Consider the following 22071-nt stretch of genomic DNA (forward strand, 5'->3'; position numbering starts at 1 on the left):
ATCAGGCAACAATGCCAGTAGAGGGGGCGACAGACCTGAAATCTACAGGGCCAAGGTGCCCTTCATGCCTGCAGGGCAGAGCATCAGGGAAAGTTTACCTGCTCTCCGTCCTAATGGGGGAAAGTGATGGGTCCAGCCGGATACTCTGCTGATGAAAGGCTTTCTATCTATTCACCTTGACGCGCTCACATCTTCACAAGCACCCGGGAAGCCAGGCTCAAATGTAGCCTCCTAGACTCCCTTGTAAGCCCAAGGAAGTAGCCCTGGCCTGGGCCTCGCCCATTCCCTTTGCTCCCACTCCCCACCCAGCACACTCCTCCCTACACTGGAAACCCCAGGCCCACAGGTGTGCCCAGCTACGGAGAAGCAACCCTGGGAAGGCCCAGGAAGCAGGTGGGGGGCATTTGGCAGGGAACTTCCAGGTCCCTGGTACCTGCTACATGGCCTAGAAGGGGCAGAGGCTCTGAGCGAGCATGTCCCCTGGGCCTGTGGGGAGGGGCACAGCTGGAGGAAGGCTCTGGAACAGGGTTTCTCTTGTGGGCTCTGAAGGGGGCAGGGGTCCCTGTACAGTGTGATAAATGGATACAGGGAATGAGGGGAGGGAGGACTCTAGAGGGACACCCTGGGGTCCGGTCTGGGCCAGGAGGAGGATGGTAGTTCCTTCACTAAGACGGAACTTCTCAGGGAAATAGCTGAGGTACATGCTTTCCATATTCTTTCGGGATCTTTTTTAGATGGTGTCATACCCCATTTAGTAGAACATGCCTCGACACACCAACCATTTCCCCATTAGTCCAGGGTTTGGGAAGGAGAGGAACGCAATGGTGGGTCCAAGGGAGAGGCTCTGCTTTTTTGTTTGGGTATTTTCTGTAGTTTTGTTTTTCAGTTTGTAAGAGTCTTGAGCAGATCTGTGCGCTCAGGGAAGGAGTCCATGGACATGGGCAGAGCATTCTTGCTCTTTTCTGTTATGTGTATAAAAGCCATATTCTTGGGGGGTCACATGTGGGTGGCTGGAGCCTTGGGTTCAAGGGCTCCCTTTCTTCCCTGCAGCCAAGTGTGGCCCAGCCTGGGGGCCCGACGTCAGAACCACCTGTGGACTGGGAAGGAAGAGGGAGTGTATGGGAGCCCTGGGCTGGGGGCAGGCCCTGGTCCTGGCTCTGCCCCACAGGGCACCCTTGGCTGGGGCGACCCCACAGCCCCTCTCTGAGCCTTAGGGCCCAGGTTCCGAGAACACTGGGCTCAGAGGCCCTCTCACGGAGAAGGGGCCAGTGACAGAGACAAAGGGATGAGGCTGGAGTCAAGTCAGGGCCTAGGTGCCAAGCAGACCCCAGAAGGAGCCCAGTTGGCACACCCTGGACAAGAGGCCCTCTCTTGTTTTACAACTCTGTGTTTTCTTCTGTTTCCATGGTCCCCCGAAACCCTGCCTGGCCAGGCTCCAGCTGCGTGGGGTCAGATGTGAGGATGCAGAGTCCTGATCAGAAGGAAGGCGTTGGGGCACACCCGTCCGGCCCAAGGCCCACCCTCTGTGGTCACGTGCTTGCCAGCCAGGTGGAGGCCCACAATGCAGCTTTGTGCGGCAGCTGGCTGGGAACATGCGCCGCGTGTCTGGGGAGCTCTGGCCGCCGGTGGTGCCAGCCGTGGAGGCCAGAGATGCCTGGGAGGGAGGATGCGCCCAGCCCAAGCCTCCAGGGCCCTGGGCCAGGGGCTCTCCAGGAAACACCTGGGCTGGCCCGGCGGCCCCTAATCACACCTGGGACCGTGGGGGCTGTGTCTGGGGAAGAGGCAACCTGCAACAGCGCCTGGCCATCAGGCCCCCAAACTCGCAGGGCCTCCATCACTAGGCCTCTCAGCGGGACTGACACAGCCTGCCTCGGGGCAGGGGGCGGGTGCCAACAGAGCCCCTGGTCTAGGATAAAATAAGACAATGAGGGCAGCCTGGTCAATATTTATAAAGCTGAATATACCCGGTTTTTAATATAAGGTTTTTTTCCGACGTAAAAACATCCTCTTTTTAAAAATGAAATGATTACAGGGGCGCCTGGGTGGCTCAGTCGTTAAGCATCATCTGCCTTCGGCTCAGGTCATGATCCCAGGGTCCTGGGATCGAGCCCCGCATGGGGCTCCCTGCTCCGCGGGAAGCCTGCTTCTCCCTCTCCCACTCCCCCTGCTTGTGTTCCCTCTCTCGCTGTCTCTCTGTCAAATAAATAAATAAAATGAAATGATTACAGTAGATAGAGGTGGTTTTGTGATGACACCCTTAATGGACAAAATAAAAAATTGGCAACCCTATTTTCATTCCTCTTCAAAACAAATTTGGTTCATGAAGCTTCCAGATGCTGACATTACGGCGCCGGCAGAGGCTGGCTGGGGCCTTGCGGAAGAGCCGCTGGCGAGCAGTCGGGCCTCTGTGGGAGGTCCCCGGTATGAGATGCTCCAGAGTTTCCAGAAGCTGGCACTGGAGAAGGGGTTTCCCTCCACCCAGGGCCTTCTCCCCTCTGGAGTGGGAAGAGTACTGACTATTGAGGTTCCTCGCTTATGACTGAATCACTGAGCAAGGTATAGATGGAGTGTGTGCCCAGAGGGGAGGGTGCATGTCCTCCTTGTCGCCCCCACCCTTGTCAGCCTCCCCTGCCTTTTGCACAGCCTGCCCCCCACCAGCCTGGGGGAAGCAGAGTGGGGGAGTCGGGCCAGAGTCGGGAGCCAGGATGTGTCGCGACCCTGGGCAGGGAGAGCCCTCCTCAGGTCTTCCCTTGGAGGATGAGGTGGTGCTGGGGGACTCTTCACAGTTGCCTGAGTACTGAGGAGAAGGGAGATGCTTCTCCTCTGATAACTTAGCCTGACCTGAGAGAAGCAGAGGCCCCTCAGCCCGAAGGCACCGACCTCATCCCCTGCCTGGTGGGGGTGGACAGGAGGGGGTGGCCCATCTGCCACGGCTGCCCAGCTGCAAGATCCTTCTGGGACCCTGCAGCCGGAGACCCTGCAGCCACGTGGGTCCACAGGGACTTGACTGACAGGAGATTCTCTCAGGCCCGAGGCTGGCCCCTACCAGATTAGGCCATTTGGAGGGAACATCCAGGGCGTGGGGTTATCCCTAAGAAGGCCTAGCAGGAACATTGCTTTTCATTCACTGAAGTGTTTAAGAAACAAATGCTGTTTTGGTTCTTCTTTTTGAATGACGCAGCAGTTTAATTAATTAGGGAAAAAAGCTCTCAAATAGGTTTGTTTCCTCTTCGAGTTGGATTTGCATTAAGCTTTTTTTTCTAAAAAAAAAAATGCCGGAAGGCCTTTCTAACTGGGCCTGATTCTCCCAAGATTTTAACCCATTTCAGTTCTGTGGATAAGGGTAGGAATGGTGGCTGAGGGGGACGTGCCCAGAGCAGCGCAGAAAGGCCTGCAGCTCTGAGGGCTCCTCTCAGCCTCTCACCCTCTCACTCAGGCTCCACAGGAACTCACAGTGGCTGCCTCCCTACTCAGAGAAAGGGAAGGGAAGAGCGGCTTCTAGGCTTGGAAATCATCTTACCCTCCCCCACCCCCACCCCTCACTGCCCAGTCTGGGTCTTTCTGTGTGCTTGATGGGGATTGGGGCGGTGGGCACTGTGGGGCAGAGGCAGTGGGCAGGCCCTCACCAGATGCTGTGAGTTCCGTGCTGGGACCCTTGCGCCCAGTGTGGCCCCCAAGAAGTTCACGGCTTTAGTAGGAAGCCGGGTGGGCAAATGAATAAACACAGCCATACGGGACCGCACAGGTTGCTGGGAGAGCGGGAGGGCAGGGCAAGCCCCCAGGAAAGAAAAAGGATGTCCAGGGGCTGTGTCACCTGTCCAGACCAGGGAACAGGGTGTGTGAGGGCTGGGAGACACGGTGCATTGTGCCAAGTGCAATGTGCAGTCTCGCTGGAGGGTTACGGGTGCTCCTCAACCCAGCCCTGAGTCCAACTCACCAGGAAGGAGCTTCTGCAAAGCAGGACTCCCAGACTTTTCCCCAGAGCAGGGCACTTATAGTTCCAGGTGTGCTCACTCGAGTACCTGGAGGCCAGAGGAAGGGCTGAGGCTGGGAAGTGGCCAGGGGAGGCACATGTCACCTGTTTTTTCTCATCTGGGCAGCGGAGGCTGCTGGGGGAGAAAAGCAAGGTCACGCACAAAACACGCAAGGTGCAGAGGTCCCTAGGCCAGTCGAGTCATTGGATTTTCTCTGGGAGTGTGAGGCAGCCAGGCCACCCACCAGGAGAGGGTGGCCGGCGTGCTGGACACGGAGTGGGCGGGGGGGGGGGGGAGTGGAAGAACAGACTCTCGACCAGCCTTGGGGTGGCTGGGCCGTGTGCCAGGGTGGCCTCAGCCTCCTCAGCCTGGTTCGGAGTCAGTGTCCCTGCCTGGTCCCTGGCCCAGAGGTGAGATGGAGCGCACTTGTTTCTGGGCCTTGTTGCTGGGGGGTGCCAGGGTTTTCTCTGTCCAACACGAGTGGAGAAGCCTCCAGCACCTTGCTCCCTCTACAACACCCATTGTCCAGGCAAAATCAGAAGGCCCTGAGCATCATTAGCTCTAGGACCTAGGTGGGCGACAGAAGCAGGGGGTGGAGGGGAGGCACCAAGAAATGGAGGAAATTCCCCAGGACTAGCTGGACACGGGGAGCTGTAAGCATCTAGCTGAGCAGGGCTCCCAGCCTGTTCCCTGGAATTTCAGACAAGGCCACCGGGACCCTAAGAGGTTGCATGCTTGTCCCAAAAGCTTCAAAGTGCCCTCAGGAGCACGCTGAGAGGGGGCATTGAGGATGAAAGAAACATAATCCTTAAAGAGGTTCAACCTAAAATAGAGTCTAATATCTAAATGACAGATGCTTAATTTCTCACAATATTTCTGTCATCAGGCCTGGCCAGATAGTCTTGTTTGCCCAAGACCACGAGGGATGTATTTGGAGTTGCTGTGCAGCAGAGAGAGACCATCCCCAAACATGCCTGTGGGCCCCACTGGCCCCTAAGTCAAGCCAAGGGCTTGCTTATGCCAGGGACCCAGAGCCCCGCACCTTGCCGAGGCCCATCTGGCTGGAAGAGGGGCTTCAGAGAATAGGCAGGTGACCTCGGGCTCTGACAGAGCCTCACCACTCAAAACCGCTCTGCCCAACCCTGAAATCCCTTGGCAGGAGACAAAACTGTGTCTGTGGTGATTGGTGATCATGTGCTATAGCACAGGTGGTCTGGGAAAGAAGGGGATACCAATTCCCACCATGGCGAGACGGGGGCGTCTCAGACTTTTCCCCAAACCTGCCACCCCAAACACCCGAGAGCAAATAAGATCCAAGAGGGCATCCTGCCAAGCCACCTGCGTAAGATTCATTTTACCTAGAATGTCACATGGGTTTCCTATACTATTCCTTCTCCTCCTGGGTTTAACTCTTTTTTAAAGGTGCTCTAAAGTAGTCACGGTTGCATACGGAGTGCGGCTCGCCCTCCTGGCCCTCCTGCTCCTCGTTTGAGAACTAAGCTGCTGACCACCTGTGCCCAGCCCCTCCTAACTGCAGCCCCCAGTGCCTGCATGAGGGCAGCAAGGCAGAGAGGGTGGAGCTTTGAAGGGAAGTGGGGACAAGTCCAGAGGCCCCTGACAGGCCTGATGAGCCAGTTGTGGGGTGTTCGTGAGACAGCGGTGAGGAAGTGGGCGCAAGGGACCAAAGCCTGGAGCCAGCCTGGCCCGTCCCCCAGGCAGCCAAGTGGGGAGGAAGGAAGTACAGACAGAGGCCCTTCTGGGGTGCTCCCCTCCACCAGGGCCCCACTATCCTTGCCTGCTCCCTGTATTGATCTATAGGCCCGTCTCAACAGGGAAAAAGGAGCCTTGTGCATCCTGGACAGGGGACAGAGGAGGGGCTGTCCACTGGGCTGGGGTTGACACATCAGAGATCATCTGCTGCCCTTCCCGGCAAGGGTCAGGCCTGGAAGGTGCTGAGCATAGCCCACCCAACGCAGCTCTTGATGGCCCTCAGGAGGTTGGCTTCATGCCATGGGGCAAGGCCAGTGGTCTGGACGGTGCCTTCCTGGGGAGACGGAGGTGGTAGAATGACTTGGCGGGTTCCAAGCTGGAAGGGCTGGGGGAGGGGAGCAGGGGCAAGGGGCTTGAAAAGCAGGGGACCCACACCTGTGTTCTTGCAGAAGGCCCCCTGGGGAGCCCTCTTGCCCAAAGGAAATGCAATCTGCCTTCTTCCTCTTCTGTAGTCATTATTTATTTATCTGGAAGATACTTTGGTGGCAGGAATCCAGGGCTGCACACAGCCGACTCTAATGAGGGCAATAGGGACCAGAAAAGGGACAAAGCTGTCCCTCTGGGGCTGCCGTGGGAGGCTAAGAGCCTCTGCGTCAGTGGAGTCCCGCGCCTGCTCTGAAGCATGCTCCACTCCCTCCCAGCCTTTCACTCCCAGGCACGGAGGCGCAGGTGTGCCGCCGGTCAGATCCTCATTTTACAGCTGGGGAGACTGAGGCCCGGGAGTCACCCCACGGGGCCACGTGCACACCCAGGGCTACAGAGGTGTTGCCCCGAGGAAGCCCGGCCGGGGACCCGGAGCTTTCCCCTGTACACTAGGTGCTGCCCGCCTGCTGTAAATTACAACTGCTGGTTGTTGCTATGGTGACTGGTTGTGTTATTCCATCACTGCTGAGCTGTGTGCACCGCCTCGCTCCAAGACGGTCCGTTTCTGCAGAAGTCAATGTCGGCCTCCAGGTGTGTGTGTGGATACCAGCCACCGGCTTGGCCCTGCACACTGTTCTTCCTGGCACGCCCTCCCTCTTCCCTGGGCCCCGTGGAGCCTAGGGCCCGGCCGCACTCAGCCCCACTCCTCTCCGCGGGTGCTGTGCGGGCTGCTGGTCTACCCTTCCCAGGTCCTGCGCAGTCAGCTCCCCTGTGTCCGTACCTGAGAGCATCTGCATTCTTGTTTAAGCTGAAGAGAATTCTTATATGCACGGACAGACCATAATCCATCGAACCCACCCCTGCAAATGGACAGTTGGGTGATTTCTAATCTCTGGCTGCTACAAACAAATCTTTGAAGAATAACCTTGAATATTTGTCATTTTGCACATGGGAGAATGTTTGTAGAATAAATTCCTGGAAGTCGCCTTATTGGGAAATAAGTGTATGTATTTGTAAGCCTGGTAAATATTGCCAAATGGCTGTCCATCGTTATTACCCATTGCATGCTTATTATGGGCCAGGCACTGACTTGACACTGTATCTGGATTATCTCATTCATCTCTCCACAACCCTGTGAGAGAGGTGATTCCTCTCTTCCTTTTACACACAAGGAAACTGAGGCTCAGAGAAATTTGGAAATTTGCCAGATCACTGTAGTATGTGTCTTTTGGGCAGGCAGGCCCAGCCCTGGGACCCCATTCAAGGTCCGTGTGCCCATGAGTCCATGGATGGGCCTTTCTCACACCAGCCAGCCTCCCCCCTGGAACCAGGTGGCCCACCCTGGGGCCTTGGCACACACAGTCCCTCTGCCGATGAGTCCGTCCACCCCAGACACCGTCCCCAGCCTAGCCGGCTCAGCCTCAGGGGCGCCTGCTCAGAGGGGCCTCTCCCAGCTGCCTGGTCTCATTCTTCCCGGGTGGTTGCACAGTTTGAGGTAATGTCCTTCTGCCTCTGCTTCTTTCTTCTGGTCCTGTCACCTCCTGGCTGGACTGAGAGTCCCCTAGAGAGCTCAGCCCTGGCCCTGCATGGTGCACCGGGCAGTGCCCACTAAGCCAAGCTGCGGAGCACAACGGGGAGGAGCAGGGCAAGATCGGGGTCTAGAAGCGCCCCGCCTCAGACTGCGGGCGGGTGGGGGCCTGGAGACCTCACTTCATCTGCATCACAAAACGGTCCGCTGTGCCCAGGGCAGAGATTGCTGGGAACCGCCTCCTTCGTTTGCATAACAAAAGTGACTGCCCAGAGCCTGGGGGCAGCCGTTCTAAGCCGCTTTGTTGAGAGCTCTGGGCTGTGCTCGGCCAGCCCCAGCGCAGGTCGTTCCCGGCCTCCACGGCCACCCTGGCGGACAAAAGCCACATTGTGGGGCAAGCAGCAGCTGCCGGCATCTGCTCCCAGTGCCGCCGCCCAGAGCCCTCGAGGCTCCTCGGTGCAAATGCTGTCCTTGCCAGGGACACGGCCGCGCGGTCAGAGCCCGATGCCCGGGGGCCTCCCCCAGAACACCGGAGGGAGGGGGCTGACCCTACCTGATGAAATGAGGTCTCCAGGTCACCTGGTGACCAACGGTGACCCCAGATTTGAAGGAGGGAAGATAACTGACATGGTATGTGCACCTGCCACATGGTGGGTGCCATAACCCACATTGAAATGTTACGTTATTTGATGCTCCCCTCACAGCAGGTGTTTTTTTTGCTCTGTTCAGATGGGGAAACAGACTCAGAGAGGTTCCCGAGGCGGCCCAGCATCACACAGCAGAGCGGAGGTTTCAAGGACCCATCCCCTCAAGGTCTGTTCTTCTTGGCTATCCCTGAGGCTCCTCCCACCCCTCACTCCTTTTCCACTTTCCCTTTCTGAGCTTCTCAACCTTCTTTCTCTTTCCTGTGCCCCCTCCGCACCCCTGCATGGCATCTAGCTGCCTGGGCCAGCACACTGGACTCACCTGGGAGCCCCTACTGAGGCTCTTGCCTATGTCGGGGCTCCCCCAGCACACGACTGGACTGTCGGCTCTTGCCATGCTTCTTGGGGCCCATGCCATCGGCAGGCGTCACTTGCCTCCTGGAGCACTGCCCTCCCCCTCCCCCCAGCACACCCTGCTGATCTTGGGCTGCCTCTACTGTCACACCCAAATTTCCTTCTGTCCCCGAGGGACCCACACACTCCCGCTAACCCACCCAGCCTTGCACACATCTCAGCTTCCCTGGATGCCCCTTCATGCTCCCACCGAGCTTTGCTGCCTTCTGTCTGCACTAGGCATGAGTTCCCTCTGCATTTGGGCACCCTGGGTACTTAGCTCAGGAGCCACACCTCCATGCCTCCCAGCAGCCACCACTCATGGACCTAAATGAACTTGCCAATTGTACTCCACATGAGAACGCTGCAGCTTCTCTGGCTTCCGGGAGAGACGTTTAACCCTGTAGGGGTCTCCAGCTAACCTACCTGAAGGGGCAGGGTTGTGCGGGCCACAGATGGAAATGCACCCATGTGCCCACAGGGAGTGGCCGGTGAGGCCTTGACATGATATGAGCGGCATAGGGAAACTAACGGGTAAACCAACGGGACAGTAAGAGCACGGGAGGGGCCAAGTACCCCCCAGAGTCCCCATGGGGTGTGCGGGGCAGTGCCTTGAACCAGGAAACAGCTGTATAGAAAGGGCTTCTCTCAAAGCAATGGCTTGCTTTAGGATAATCCTGTGCAGGACCATTCATCTTAGTGGGAGAAGCTAGAGTCGTGCAGCACAGCTGGGGGAAGAAGGACGAGAGGGTGTGCTCCCTTTAGATCCAGGGGATGCCCCGTCCCACCTGTGAGGAGGCTCCGTGGGCTTACAGTTGCCTCCACCAAGCTCAAGGTGAGCTTGAAAATCCCAGGCCCCTGCGGCTCTCTGGGAAAGCTGCCATCAGCCCTCATCAGGGAAACCCTGCCAGTCTGAAGCAGGCCAGAGGCCGGGAATTGGGAACACTTCATCCTCGCCCCCTCGCCACTAGGAACATAAACACCCACACATCAGAGCATGCTCACTTCTTAGGTATCCAACTAAATCTTACCGGGCACTGCAAAGCTGAATGAGTCCCCCAGACTGTGCCAAGGCGACAGTCTGAATCAGAAAACAGGATCTGTAAGGCGATGCTGGGGGCGGCTGACGCTGGGCATCCTCGGCCCCTGTCCCATGCTGCCTCTTACCGCAAGAACAGGGAAGTCAGAGACTCGCTTCCTCAGTCTCCCCTGTTGTTTGGTGTAGCCAAGCAAAATGAAGCGAAAGTCTTCAGGGAACGTTGCTGCACAGAGAGTATAAGTCATAGGCTCCCAACACCCTCCCCTGGCTTCTAGCCCTAACTGTGGACCCGGAGCTGTGGCCAGGGTCTCTACAGCAGAACACCAACGCTTTAAGGAGGGTGGAGGCTCAGGGAGAAGAAGCTGGGCCCTTGTCCACACCCTTGAGCCACTTCTCCCAGCCGTGGGAAGGCCTACCTCCTGACATCTGATTATGGGCGACCTCTATTTGTTTATGTGACTGTTGGCTGGGTCCTGTTCCTTGCAGCCCAAAGCATTTCTCACTTATAAACTGGGTTTGGAATCTGAACAGGGCTCTCACCTAGGTCCTGGCTGTGGCCTTCGGGTGGCTCACTCTGCCTCTCAGAGCTGGGTCCCCCCTGTGCAGTGGGATCTTGACTCGGGCATCACAGGGAATCTCAGGCAGCTTTGACTGCTCTAACAAGACACCACTGGCTGGGTGGCTCAAACAGCAGACATTTATTTCTCACTGTTCTGGAAGCTGGAAGTCCAAGATCTAGGTGTTGGCATCTGGTGAGAATTCTCTCCCTGGCATACAGATGGCCACCTTCTTGCGGTGTCCTCACATGGTAGTGAGAGTAAAAAAGAGCTCTCTCCAATTTCTTCCTCTTCTTTTAAGGGCACTAGTCCAATTGTAGTCCTTCCCCAGGAACCTTTTTTTTTTTTAAAGTATGAGCTCTGGAGTCAAGCTACCAGAATCTTTTTTATTTATTTATTTTTCAACAGAGAGAGAGACAGCAAGGGAGGGAACACAGCAGGGGGAGTGAGAGAGGGAGAAGCAGGCTTCCTGCTGAGCAGGGAGCCTGATGTGGGGCTCGATCCCAGGACCCTGGGATCATGACCTGAGCCGACGGCAGACGCTTAACTACTGAGCCACCCAGGAGCCCCCTTCCCCAGGACTTGTCACCCTCGGCCTTCCCAATAGGGGAGGGGAGGCAGCAAGGCCCGGAGGGCTCTGCTTCCTGCCTCCTGGTGGAGAGGCCTTGCCTGGTCCAGGAATCACACTGGAGTGAGTCTGTGTGTCCCAGAAAACCCAGCACAGCCTGCTTCAGGAAGAGAAGAGCTCCATGTCCTCTAGTAAAAGCAGCCCTGAGGGAAGTAGCAACGTGGGTGTGGGGGCTCCTTAACCCTCATGGCAGCTTCTAAAGCTCCAGCAAAGCAAGACTCTGGGTCATGGGTGGTGGGTGCCAGGAGAGCAGAAGGCAGCAAGGGTTCACCTCTCCCTGTATGGGGGTTTCTTGGACATGGTATTTCTCTCCATGGGTCCCTAAGATCCCATTGGTCCAAATGCAGTCATGAGGCATGCCCAGCTCCGGGGGAGGCTGGGAAAGTCAGAGATTGTAGGATCTTTTTCCCTGTCTCTGCATCGGAGGCCGTTGGGGGATATTTCCAGGGTGCAGCAAGACTCTGAGTGGGGGTCACTTTCAGCACCTCCTTCTGGGAAGTGGCCTTGGGTGCAATCTTAGGAGCCGACTCTTCAACCACAGAAATCCCTCCCCTGATGGGCCCAGTTCCACACTGCCCGTGGTTCTGTAGGGGAGGCATATCTCACCGTGGCACTTGTGAAATTATAGCTTATCTTTAAAAAGAACAAAAATATCTCTTTTTCAAAAAAGAGCTTCGGTTTCCCAAAAGGAAGGAAGGGGGATTGTGCCGTGGCATTTCTGGCCTCTCCCAGGTCCTATGAACTGCGGTGGAATCAGATACCTTCCAACTTTAGCAACGAAGGGCCTCAGGCACACTTACTCTCCATGGCGGGTTGTACTTCCTAAAGAATGCCACGATAATCTCTCCCATTCCCCATGCTCTGCTAGAACCTTGCTACTTTCCCATCAAGAAGTGGAGTCCATGTCTCCTCCTCTTGAATCTAGGTGGACCTTTTGACTGCCCCAGTCCACAGACTCTGGTGGGAAGTGTTGCTGAGTGACTTCTGGATGCCAGGTCATAAAAATGCACTTTCCCTTCCATCCCTTGGGATGCTGGGTCTTGGAAGCCAGCCCACCATACTGGGAGCAAGCCCCAACAGCCTATAGAGAGGCCAGCTTGCAGAGGAATCAAGGCCCCAAACCCAAGCCAAGGCTGAGCCCCCAGTGGACCACCAGGACTAATTTGCCAGCCATGTGGGGGAGCCATCTTGGAAGTGGGCTCTCCTGAGACAGTGGAGACGCCCCTGCTGACCCTGAGTGGAGCAGAGAGGAGCCAACCTCTCTAAGTCTTGCCCAAGTTGCAGAGTTGTGAACGAAATGGACTACAATGGTTATTTCAAGCCACTAAGTTTTGGGTGGTTTTTAGGGAGCAATAGTAACTTCTATTTCAAATGAGTTTCACAAAGGGATGGTGGGGTAGAGACGTGAATCCAGGACTCCTGACTGTAGTTCTGGTGCTCCAGGACGGCTGAGCAGGAGATACGTGTTCTGGTTGACCAGGTGGGAAGAGCTGAAATACCCCCGGGAAATGGGCTTCAGAAATCAGAGGAGCTGTATGTGATGAAGGTGACCTGGTTTGTTGAATGACCCAAGGGTCCTGCTGGGGCAGACCCGGACCTCTCATATGATGACAGACTCAGTGCTCCCCTCTGGCAGCCTCTCTCTCCCACAGTGGAGCACAACCACTCCCCGCTCACCCTCTTCCCCAGGCAGAAACCACATCATGTTACCTATCCCCAGAGGCCGCAGGTGACTGGATCAGGAGTGGGCCTAGACCCCAAAGTTCCCCATCCTTAGGTGGCCTATGACTTAGTCTGACATGAGAGGCTGTGTCCAAATGGATTATTGTGATGATCTGAATCAATAAGTTCACTCAGGAACTTAACTTACAAACACCAAGCAGACCACCCCATTTGCAGAAGAACATCATGTAGAAAGAGGGCCCAGAAATACAATGATGAGTCCTGTGCAAGCCAGGTTTGAAGAAAGAACAATGATGAATTTATCAGTTAGGATCTGTGTTCCTCTGTTAGTAAACCTGGTATAAATATCAAGAACTGCCAGTACCCTTCCCTGTAAAAGAAGTTCAGTGTTAGAAAATTCAAGTAAATTATGGGAGGTTCCATGATGTCACTAGGGACACAGGCTCCATTCAGTTTTCTCTTTGATTTGTAGCATATGCCTTCAGCTTTGGGGCTGCCTCATAGTTACAAAATGGCTGCTGGAGCACGAACTATCACATCTGCATCCGGAGCAGTCAGCAAGAGGAAGAGGGATAGGGCAAATGCTAGCTGTTTCTTCCCATTCTTACAAAGCTTTTGGCAAGTCTCACCCAACAACTTCTACATCCATCTCACTAATCTCCATCTGCTTTGGGGGAGGCTTAGAAATGTAGTCTTTTAGCCAGGCATCTTGCTGCTTAGCATAAAATTGCAGGATGAAGAGGATAATGGACACTGAATAATGGGTAAGTATGGTAGTTTTCAAATATGTCCCCAAATTTTTGGACATTTCTCACTTCAAAAAGGTAGAGCTTAATCCCCACCGCCCCCTATGCCTACCCCCTTTGAATCTGGGCCAGACTTAGCAAGTCACCAAAGAGCCAATGATTTGGATGTGGCAGAAGTGACATCAGAAAAAAGGATAGCTGTCGCTTGGCTCTCTCTCTAGACCTCTCGCTCTGGGTCAGGGAAGTCAGCCACCATGTTGTGAGGACACTCCAGCAGCCCCATGGAAAGGACCGAGTGGAAAGGAATGGAGGCTTCCCACAAGCAACTGTTACTGACCTGCCAGCCATGTTGGGAAATCCCTGTGAGTCTCATTCTCCAGCCCCTGTCACGTCTTTGGATGACTGCAGTCCCAACGTCATGACTGCAATCCCATGAGACCCCAAGCCAGAAGCCCCCAGCTTAGCTCTTCCCAAATCCACAGAAACTGTGAGTCATAGTAAATGTTTATTGTTATTTTGAGCCACTAAGGTTGGGGCTACCTTGTTATGCAGCAAGAGCTGGTCGATACAGTAAATAATTAGCAGTGGCTGTCACAACAAGTAAATAGGGAGAAAAACGGTCTCTACATGCGCGAGTTGGCAGAAGAGCAAAGAAATGGTTCTTTTCCTAGAGAAAATAGCAATCATCAGCTCTTCAGTGTTTTTCAAATTAAGTAATGGAATTAAATAATGAATAAGGAAGTTATGGAAACATGGAATTTTGAAGAATGTGTCAGAGGGGCCAGGCCTAGAATGGCCAGAGTCCCAGTCGTTCTCCTGAGGAGGAGGCTGGGCTGCAAGGACCCTAAATGGGTTGTGTGCCAGATGCATGGCATGGAGCTGAGCATTCACCCCTCTTGTCAGAGGAGGCTCTGAGGAGGCAGAGAGCTCACCACTTGGGGTCCCTGAGTGCACCTACCAGGCAGCTGTGAGCGCCAGGGGAGTCTCAAGTGAGTCCCTCAGTCAAACACAGAATAAGTCCCCTTGGATATCCTTTAGCTCACCCAGAGTCCAGATGTCAACGAAAGGCTACCATCATTGGTTTCCCCCTTCCCAGGACTGAAAGAGATCATTTTTATCTGAGCACTAGGCCAGTCATTTCTTGGTTTAAAGAAACCATGTTTCTTCCAGTTGCTATTGCTGTGTGACTAACAACCTCCAACACAATGCTCTAAAGCAACAACCGTTGATTTGTGGGCTAAGAATCTTGACGGGTCCTGGAAGGGATGGTTTCTTTCTGCTTCACCAGTGTTTGGAGCCTCGGCTGGGAGGTCTGGAAGGCTGGAGGACCTGAGGGTCGACTGCCAAGATGCTTCTTCACTGACATGCCTGGCGCTGTGGTGGGGATCAGCCACCAGGGTCAGGGCAGCTGGATTTCTTATACAGAAGCTCAGGGCTCCAAGAGGGAGAGAATGAAAGTACCCTCCAAGAGAGCCAGGTGGGAGCTGGGGGGAAGGAATGGAGGCTCAAGAAGTCACAAACCTTCCCTTCTACTGTACTCAATGGGTTAAAGCAGTCAAGAGCTGTCCAGATCCAATGGGAGAGGTGTCAAAAACTTTGAGGCCATTTTTTAAAAAGCTGCAACAATGTTGCAATAATGTTTAAAACTGCCTTGTGATATTGCAACAATGTCTGCTTTCAAGTGCGGGCTCCCCTTAGCTTGGCAGTGTCCTGGAGGCCCAGGGCATCCCTGGTCCCTCCTGGCTGGCACTGCAGGCCTCCCCAAGGGCAGGGGCAGCGCCTGCACCACTGGACCTCTGTGTCACCAGCACGTGGCGGAGGTGCGGTGGGTAGAAGAGTGTGTGCCCCTCCCGAATGGGTCTGCAAGTGGGCTGCTCACCTGCCCCTCCCACTCTTGGCCAGCCTGGGAGTCTGGACTGCAGTGCTCGAGTCCAGACTTCTCAGTCCAAGAGTTCCTGCCTCACCATGACATTAAAGGGGGACTTCAAGGCGACAACAGAATGTGGATGAGGAATTGTCCCATTCCCTGGGCACCTGCTTCCTGAGGGGCTGTACAGCTGAGGTACTGGACACAGAGGGGAAGTGGAGTGGGCGATTGTCTAGTAGCTGACCCCAGGGCTAGCCCAGACCCAGGGGCATCCTCCTGCACTGGGAGAGGAGCCTTTGGGGGGCCTACCTCATGATCACCCACCAGACCCAAGGCAGACCACTCAAAGGGGCTTAATCAGCAGTTTCCAGTGGAAACTATTTCTGGACTTCCAGGAAATGATTTCTGATCAGAGATGGCAGCCTCTTGGCTGCTCTCAAGTTACCTGTAATGAGATTAAACTAATTCATTTTCAACTTCTCCTCTCCTTTTCCTGGCGGGGGTGGGATGGCGGGGCGGGGGGGGAACATTTCTTTTTTCCTGAAATGTCAATAGCCCTGGTTGTACAGCCATCTGTTTTACCTGTGAAAGAAGTTTCATACCAAATACCAAATCAGGAAGCTCCAGTTCAAAGAGGCTCACACAGAATCAACTCAGACTACATTTTGAAGATATTTTAAATCAACTAATTTAACTCTAAAACCAGGTATAATAGCTACTGACTCTCTTGATTTACTATCCTACAGAGGAAACCCAAAGCCCAGAAAACCAACTGAACATATGGCAGGTGTGGAGGATGGATGAATGTTCTTCCCCCCCCCCCCAAGAGGAGACAACAGACCCTATGTGCCCCAAGAGCTCACCTGACCATGAATCAGGTGGGCATGACCCAGGAGATTGTCTCCGGCCCCCATTTCTGGGATTTAATGATGCCTAAGCAATATCATCTGGAGTACTAGCATAAAAGAATCCTGCTTCATTTGTATACTATCAGCTAAACCTCACCACCCTTCCTGTTCTTCACCTAAGTCCTGCATGCAAACAGCCAGGAATTAAAGACAGCCTTATCCTATATTGTCTATTGCAAATCCTCCCAATCCCATTAATGGGAATACTCATTAGACAGGATTTCCATGAGAGCTCAGAATGGACCAGCCTTGCTCTGATTTAATTGATTTGATAAATCCCCACATTAATTAGCTAGCTTCCCGTAGGCTGGGGGTGGGGACACCAACATGAGGTGAAAGAACTCTGGGCTGATGCTCTGGGCTCTGAATCTTGGTATGTGTGGCCGGGGCGGGGCGGGGGGGGGGGGGGGTCTCTCAAGCCGACTGAGGCTCAGTTTTCTCACCCGTAAAATGGGAAGGAATGGCACCTTCCTTGTAGCATGTCCATGTGTCAGGGGAGTTCTGAAGTGTTCCCCAAGGTTGGGGCTTATAGGTACTGACCGGGGCTTGGCAGGAATCTCCGAGTCGTGTCAAAAGGATGAAATGCAGCATTTGACCCTGAACACCCACCCAGGGAAAGGATCACAAATTACGAACAGCAGACGACCAAGGGGTGAGACTGGGAGGGGACACACAGAACAGGCGATTATCATGGCAACCAGAGATCCTCCCAGATTATCAGGAAGGAAGGCGGGATCCCATGTCAGTTGCCGTGTTTAGGAGTGAGAGCCATCTGCTCCAGCAAGCCTGGAAGGGACCATCCATCATTTTAACATGCTTTCCTCCTACATTTGTTGCAGACACTGTAAATATCTCTTCGGTCTTTCGATGGCTGGTCTCAGAAGCATTTCTGGTTTTAATCTTTTGCCTTGTAAGTGTGCACCAGATGTGAAGCCGGCTTTCATCATTTAGGACCTGATGAATTATTTTGTACTCCAGGACCACTGGGAGATGGGACATGAAAACAGTTTTCTACCCCACCCCCATGTCATACAACAGAGAATGGCTTGTTCTCCTTTTCACTCATCAAGCCATCAGTGACTGTGATGAGGTTTGGGTCAGAAGTTTTTCATCCAACCATCCAACTCTGAAATGGTCAGACTTGAGGGCTGCAAAAGCTCAGGGTCAAAGTCCTCCTGGAGCGAGTAATTCTTTATGATACTGTGACTAAGTCAGGAGACAGGAGCCTGCGAGTGACCCCTGGACTGGGCTGGATGAAGAGGACACTGCTTGCCTTCTGTGAGTGGGGGGCCCGAGCATGAGGACATCACTGGATGGTCCTGGATAAATCCCAGCCACCCTCAGCCCAGCTCTGGGCCATGGCTGCAGGATTTAGAGGCAGTAACCACCCTGGGAAGGAGAAGTAGGGAGGACGATGCCCAGAGTGGGCACCCCACAGCCTGGCTGCCACGAAGAAGCCAACCCTAGAGAATAACACTGTAGAACAAAGCACAACCCTCACTTTGCCTGGCACCGAGCCCCTTCTACACATATCTCGTTTGCTTGTTTTTCTCCCATCCTTTCCTCTCACTTGCGCTTTTACATTAGTTAAGGCAAGCTAAGCCCCAGTAACAGGTAGGCCCCGAATTGTTGTGGCTCAAATACAGTGACCATCCAGGAGAGCACTGTTGGCCAGATTTCTGGGTCCCTGTCTCTTCTATTTGGTGGCTCCATCATCCCTGAGGGCTTTGTTGTCATAATCATCCAGTTGGCAGAAGGGGAAAGAGAACACACAGGTTAGAAACCCACCCTCTTAAAAGCCCCAGGGCACGAGCAGCCCACAGCCCCTCCACTCATATTCCCTCACTCAGAACCTGGTCACCTGGCCACATGTAACTACACAGGTGTGTGGGGAATGGGGTCAGTCACTGCTATAGAAACTGGGGATAGATTTTGTTGCTGTCTTAGTCCATCTGGGCTGCTATCACTGAATACCACAGCCTGGGTGGCTTATAAACAACAGACATTTATTTCTCACAGTTCTGGAGGCTGGGAAGTCCTAGATCAATGTGCCACAGATTCTGTGTCTTGTGAGAACCCACTTCCTGGTTCATAGATATGAACCTCACATAGAGGTGGGTCCTCACAACACAGAAAGGGCAAAGGGGCTCTCTGGGGTCTCTTCCGTGAGGGCCCTTATCCCATTCATGGGGGCTCTACCCTCATGACCTAATCACCTCCCTAAAGCCCCACCTCACATGAGGGGTTAGGTTTCAACCTATGAATTTGATGGGGAGGGACACAAGCGTTCACTCTACAGAAATTGGGCGCTGGTAGTCTGACATCTTTTTTTTTTTTCCTTGAAAATAGATTTAATCTTACTCAAATTACAAATGTTCTAAGTCTCTCTCCAAAACCACCTCCAAAGTTCTCCTCTTGACAAATGAAAAATTTTCTGGGGAAAAGTTTTGAGGAGAGTAAAAGAAAACATCACATTTTTTTTTTTTTTTTTTAGTGTTGATCCATCTAAAGGTACATAATCAAAAAATGTCAGTGTCTGAGCTGTCCACAAGGTGTCTGGATCATTCCTTCCGAAGGAAAAGGCGGAGGGAAGAATCACAATCACTGCTGTGATTTGAGAACATTTTTATCTACCATGTGAGTTAACAGTGGTATAGTATGCAAAGACCAGTGGCCCTCCAGGGAAGGTTTCATGGAGAGTCTGACACATCTTTTAATTGTGATTAGTCCTTCCATCAAAGTTATATATGCAGATACCTTAAAGGTGCAAGGTTTGTTATGAAACAGCAATCCCTCAACTTCCCTGCCTTCCTTCCCCCATCCCAGAGACAACCCTCCTTGCCTCTTTTCCCTGATTATTTCTATAACTCAAACAGCGCGTGCTTGAGTTTTCTATTGCGTAACAAATTACCACAAGTTTTAGCAGCTTTAAACATCCATTTGTGATCTGGCAGCTCTGTAGGTCAGAAGTCCAGGAATGGGCCAGCTGGCTTTTCTGCTCAGGTTCTGACGAGGCCAAAATCAAGGCATCACCCAGGCCATATTCTCCTCTGGAGCCCAGGGCCCTCTACCAAGCTCACATGATTGTGGTTGAAGTCTGTTCTCTGCAGTTGTAGGGCTGAGGTCCCCAGTTCCAGTTATCATCTGGAGGCCAGTCTCAGCCACCCATGTTCTTTGCCATATAGCCTCTCCTCCATCTTCAAAGCCTGCAACATAAAATCTCTCCCACCTCAAATCCCTCTCATGCTTCCAATCTCTCTGACCTCCCATATCTGACCCCCAGACCCAGATAAACAGGCTCATGTGATTGGGTCAGGCCTACCAGATAACCTCCCCATCTTAAGGTCAACTGATTTGGGCCTTAATCACATCTGTTAAATGCCTTCGCAGAAACACCTGCATTAGCGTCTGACTCTGTGGGAGGAGGTATGTGTAGACTGGGGACTGGAATGTTGGGGGCATCTTAGAACTCTGTCTGCCGCAGCATGATCACATCGTTACCTCTTGGGCTTTCCATTTGGGGTGCTGGCGGTTACCTCCCCATATGTAGATGTGGACTTAGCTTCCTTTCCTCTTGCCTCTTCTGCCCATGTGCACTCCTCAAAAGGCCCCATTAGAGTGACATAGAACAGTTCATTAGATCAATGCTCCATGTTCGGTATTCTCGTGAAAATACCCTCTGTAACTGAGCCAAGTGCTCAACTACAATGGACTCCTTTTGTTTTCTTTGGAGCTCTTGATTGCTTTCTTTTTTGTTCACTTAGTTTTCTATGTAATTACCATTAATTCAACCCCAAACTCTTTGCCAGTTTTCTCAATAGCCTCAGAAGTCACATTTTGTGGAAGTCACAGGTTTTGGGGAAAGTATTAATACCTCGCTCAGTAGCTCAGCTCTTGTCTTCTGGGAACCTCATGGGGCTGCACCTGGCTCCCTGTGGGTAGGGCAGTCCTTGTGACCATTATGAACAGAAGTGACTGTCAGTGTTCCAGAGCATGGCTGCCCCATTGATCTGGGTGCTGGGATGAAGGTGATCATGCCCCAGAGTAGTCCCCCGCCAATCCTCGATGGATTAAGAATTAAAGTTTTGGTATTTGAAGCCACAGAACTTTTGGAATCATCTGTTACTATAACATAACTTAGCTGCTCCTGACTGATAGAGAGTAGTAACCAGTGTGGGGTGTTGCTGCAACAGAAAATAAGATTTGTTGCATTGGCTTCAGGGCTGATGAAGGCAAAGAGAAAACTGATGGTGGAGGCTGGAAGGATAGCCATCATGTATCCAGTGATAGAGTATTTGGTAAATTGTCACCTGGGATAACTTGGAAAAATCAGAGAAAAGAGACTTAAGGGTATTACTCTACCATCAAAGATCAAGAGGCTCAAGGAAACTGCAATTAAGTTGAGAGAAAAAAGCATGTATCAAAAAGCACTGGAAAGAGGCTATTGACAATGTAGCTAACTGGAATCAAACAGATTAGGTAAGAAGTTAACTACATTTTGATTTAATCAGTTAGTAATATTTAAAATGAGAACAATTTATCTTTAAAAAAAATCAACGAAGTTCAGCCTTTTGATGTGGGTCAGAATGTTATACCCTCAGCCGCCAGGCCACGAAATGTATACAAGTGTTGACTAGGGTTGTCTAAATCGCAGAGGAAAGCTACCACAAGGGACTCTCCAGAACAGTCATGAGACTCACCACAGATAAGGAGGACACAGAAGGAAGAAATACAAATTAAAATATGCACACACATTAGTGAAACCATGGAGAAATGACATTTCCAGATCTGTGACTTTGCAAGTTGATACTGTTCCTCTGTCTCTTTGGTGTTCTCAAGTTCGAAGGCATTAAAAAAAACCTTTAAATATATATCTTATGCTGTATAAGTACACCATCTATAGTTACTTTTTTATTGTCATTGCAGAATATTTTACAGTTGTTCCTTGGTTATAATATTTTCACCAGAGTCAAGTAGCCATGAACATTGAAATTTGAATTTTGTTGCGTTCTTATATGGATTGAAATGGGAAAAACTTTCTGTTTGCTCTAGAGCCTATGTATCTTAAGAAATCATACCTAAAATGCCTCTCACAGCTGTCCTGTTTTTAAATGAGAGGTACAGACTATATTTATTGTCTTCCTCATGTTTACATCAATGTCCTGTTGAAAATATTCTAAAAATATAATTATTTAAGAATAAAAAGAAGAGAAGTTAACTAAATTTTTGAGAGAAGTAGTAGTGCCAAAGAAACTATGTACAAGGACTAATAGAATTTGTGGCTGGAATTTACGATTACCCTTCTACAGATGGAAGTGGGCTGGAAATTGCCCAGCTCCCAAGAAGGGTGTATTCCCCATGCCCACCCCCACCTGTGCAGATAAGGAAGATAATGATGAAGAAAGAACCCCCAAGGGTGAAGCAAGACTCCAAAGAACTGTGCACTGGCCAGGCCTTCCCAGACAGCAGGATTGGGATGATTCCAGGAATATCCTCACTCCTGGGTGGGGGAAAATACCTGCCGAGCAGGATTTTAGGTTTGCTATGGACACAGTTTACTGGGACTCTCCCACTCCTCTGCTTTCTGAATCAGGGTGTTTGTTGTGTTATTCTGTCCCTTTCTACCACTGTGCATTGGGATTTTGCATCGGGGCTAGGAGTGGGGTGGGGGTGGAGGGCACAGGCAACTCCTCTTTAGGTCATAGGTTTCTAGACTAAAAAGAACCGTATGAGCCAGCTACACATGAACCACACACATGAAGAGACCACTGAGCCTCCTACAGAGGTCCTGGAGCTGGAACTGGACACTGCAGTTCCCCTCGCCTCAAATCCCTGTCATCCTTCAGTCTCAGATTTCCCTGTCCCTAGCCTCTAGATCCAGATTTGAAAGGCTCATGAAAGTGGGGCAGGCCCACTGTGGGGGGGGGGGGGGAATAGATGTTACGTGTGGGAAAGAAGGCCCGAGTGACAC

The 22071-nt window shown here is 52.5% G+C and overlaps 1 long non-coding RNA gene across 1 annotated transcript; it reads left to right on the plus strand.

Annotated features, from left to right (window-relative positions):
- The first annotated feature begins 7954 nt into the window (after positions 1–7954).
- LOC116623804 lies at positions 7955–18173 on the plus strand. The gene is made up of 3 exons (XR_004297764.1): positions 7955–8265; positions 8365–8448; positions 16940–18173. It is a non-coding gene; the product is annotated as an uncharacterized LOC116623804 (long non-coding RNA).
- The last annotated feature ends 3898 nt before the right edge of the window (positions 18174–22071 follow it).

The sequence above is a fragment of the Phoca vitulina genome, unplaced genomic scaffold (assembly GCF_004348235.1).
Source record: "Phoca vitulina isolate PV1807 unplaced genomic scaffold, GSC_HSeal_1.0 scaffold61, whole genome shotgun sequence".
NCBI classification, from domain to species: Eukaryota; Metazoa; Chordata; class Mammalia; order Carnivora; family Phocidae; genus Phoca; species Phoca vitulina.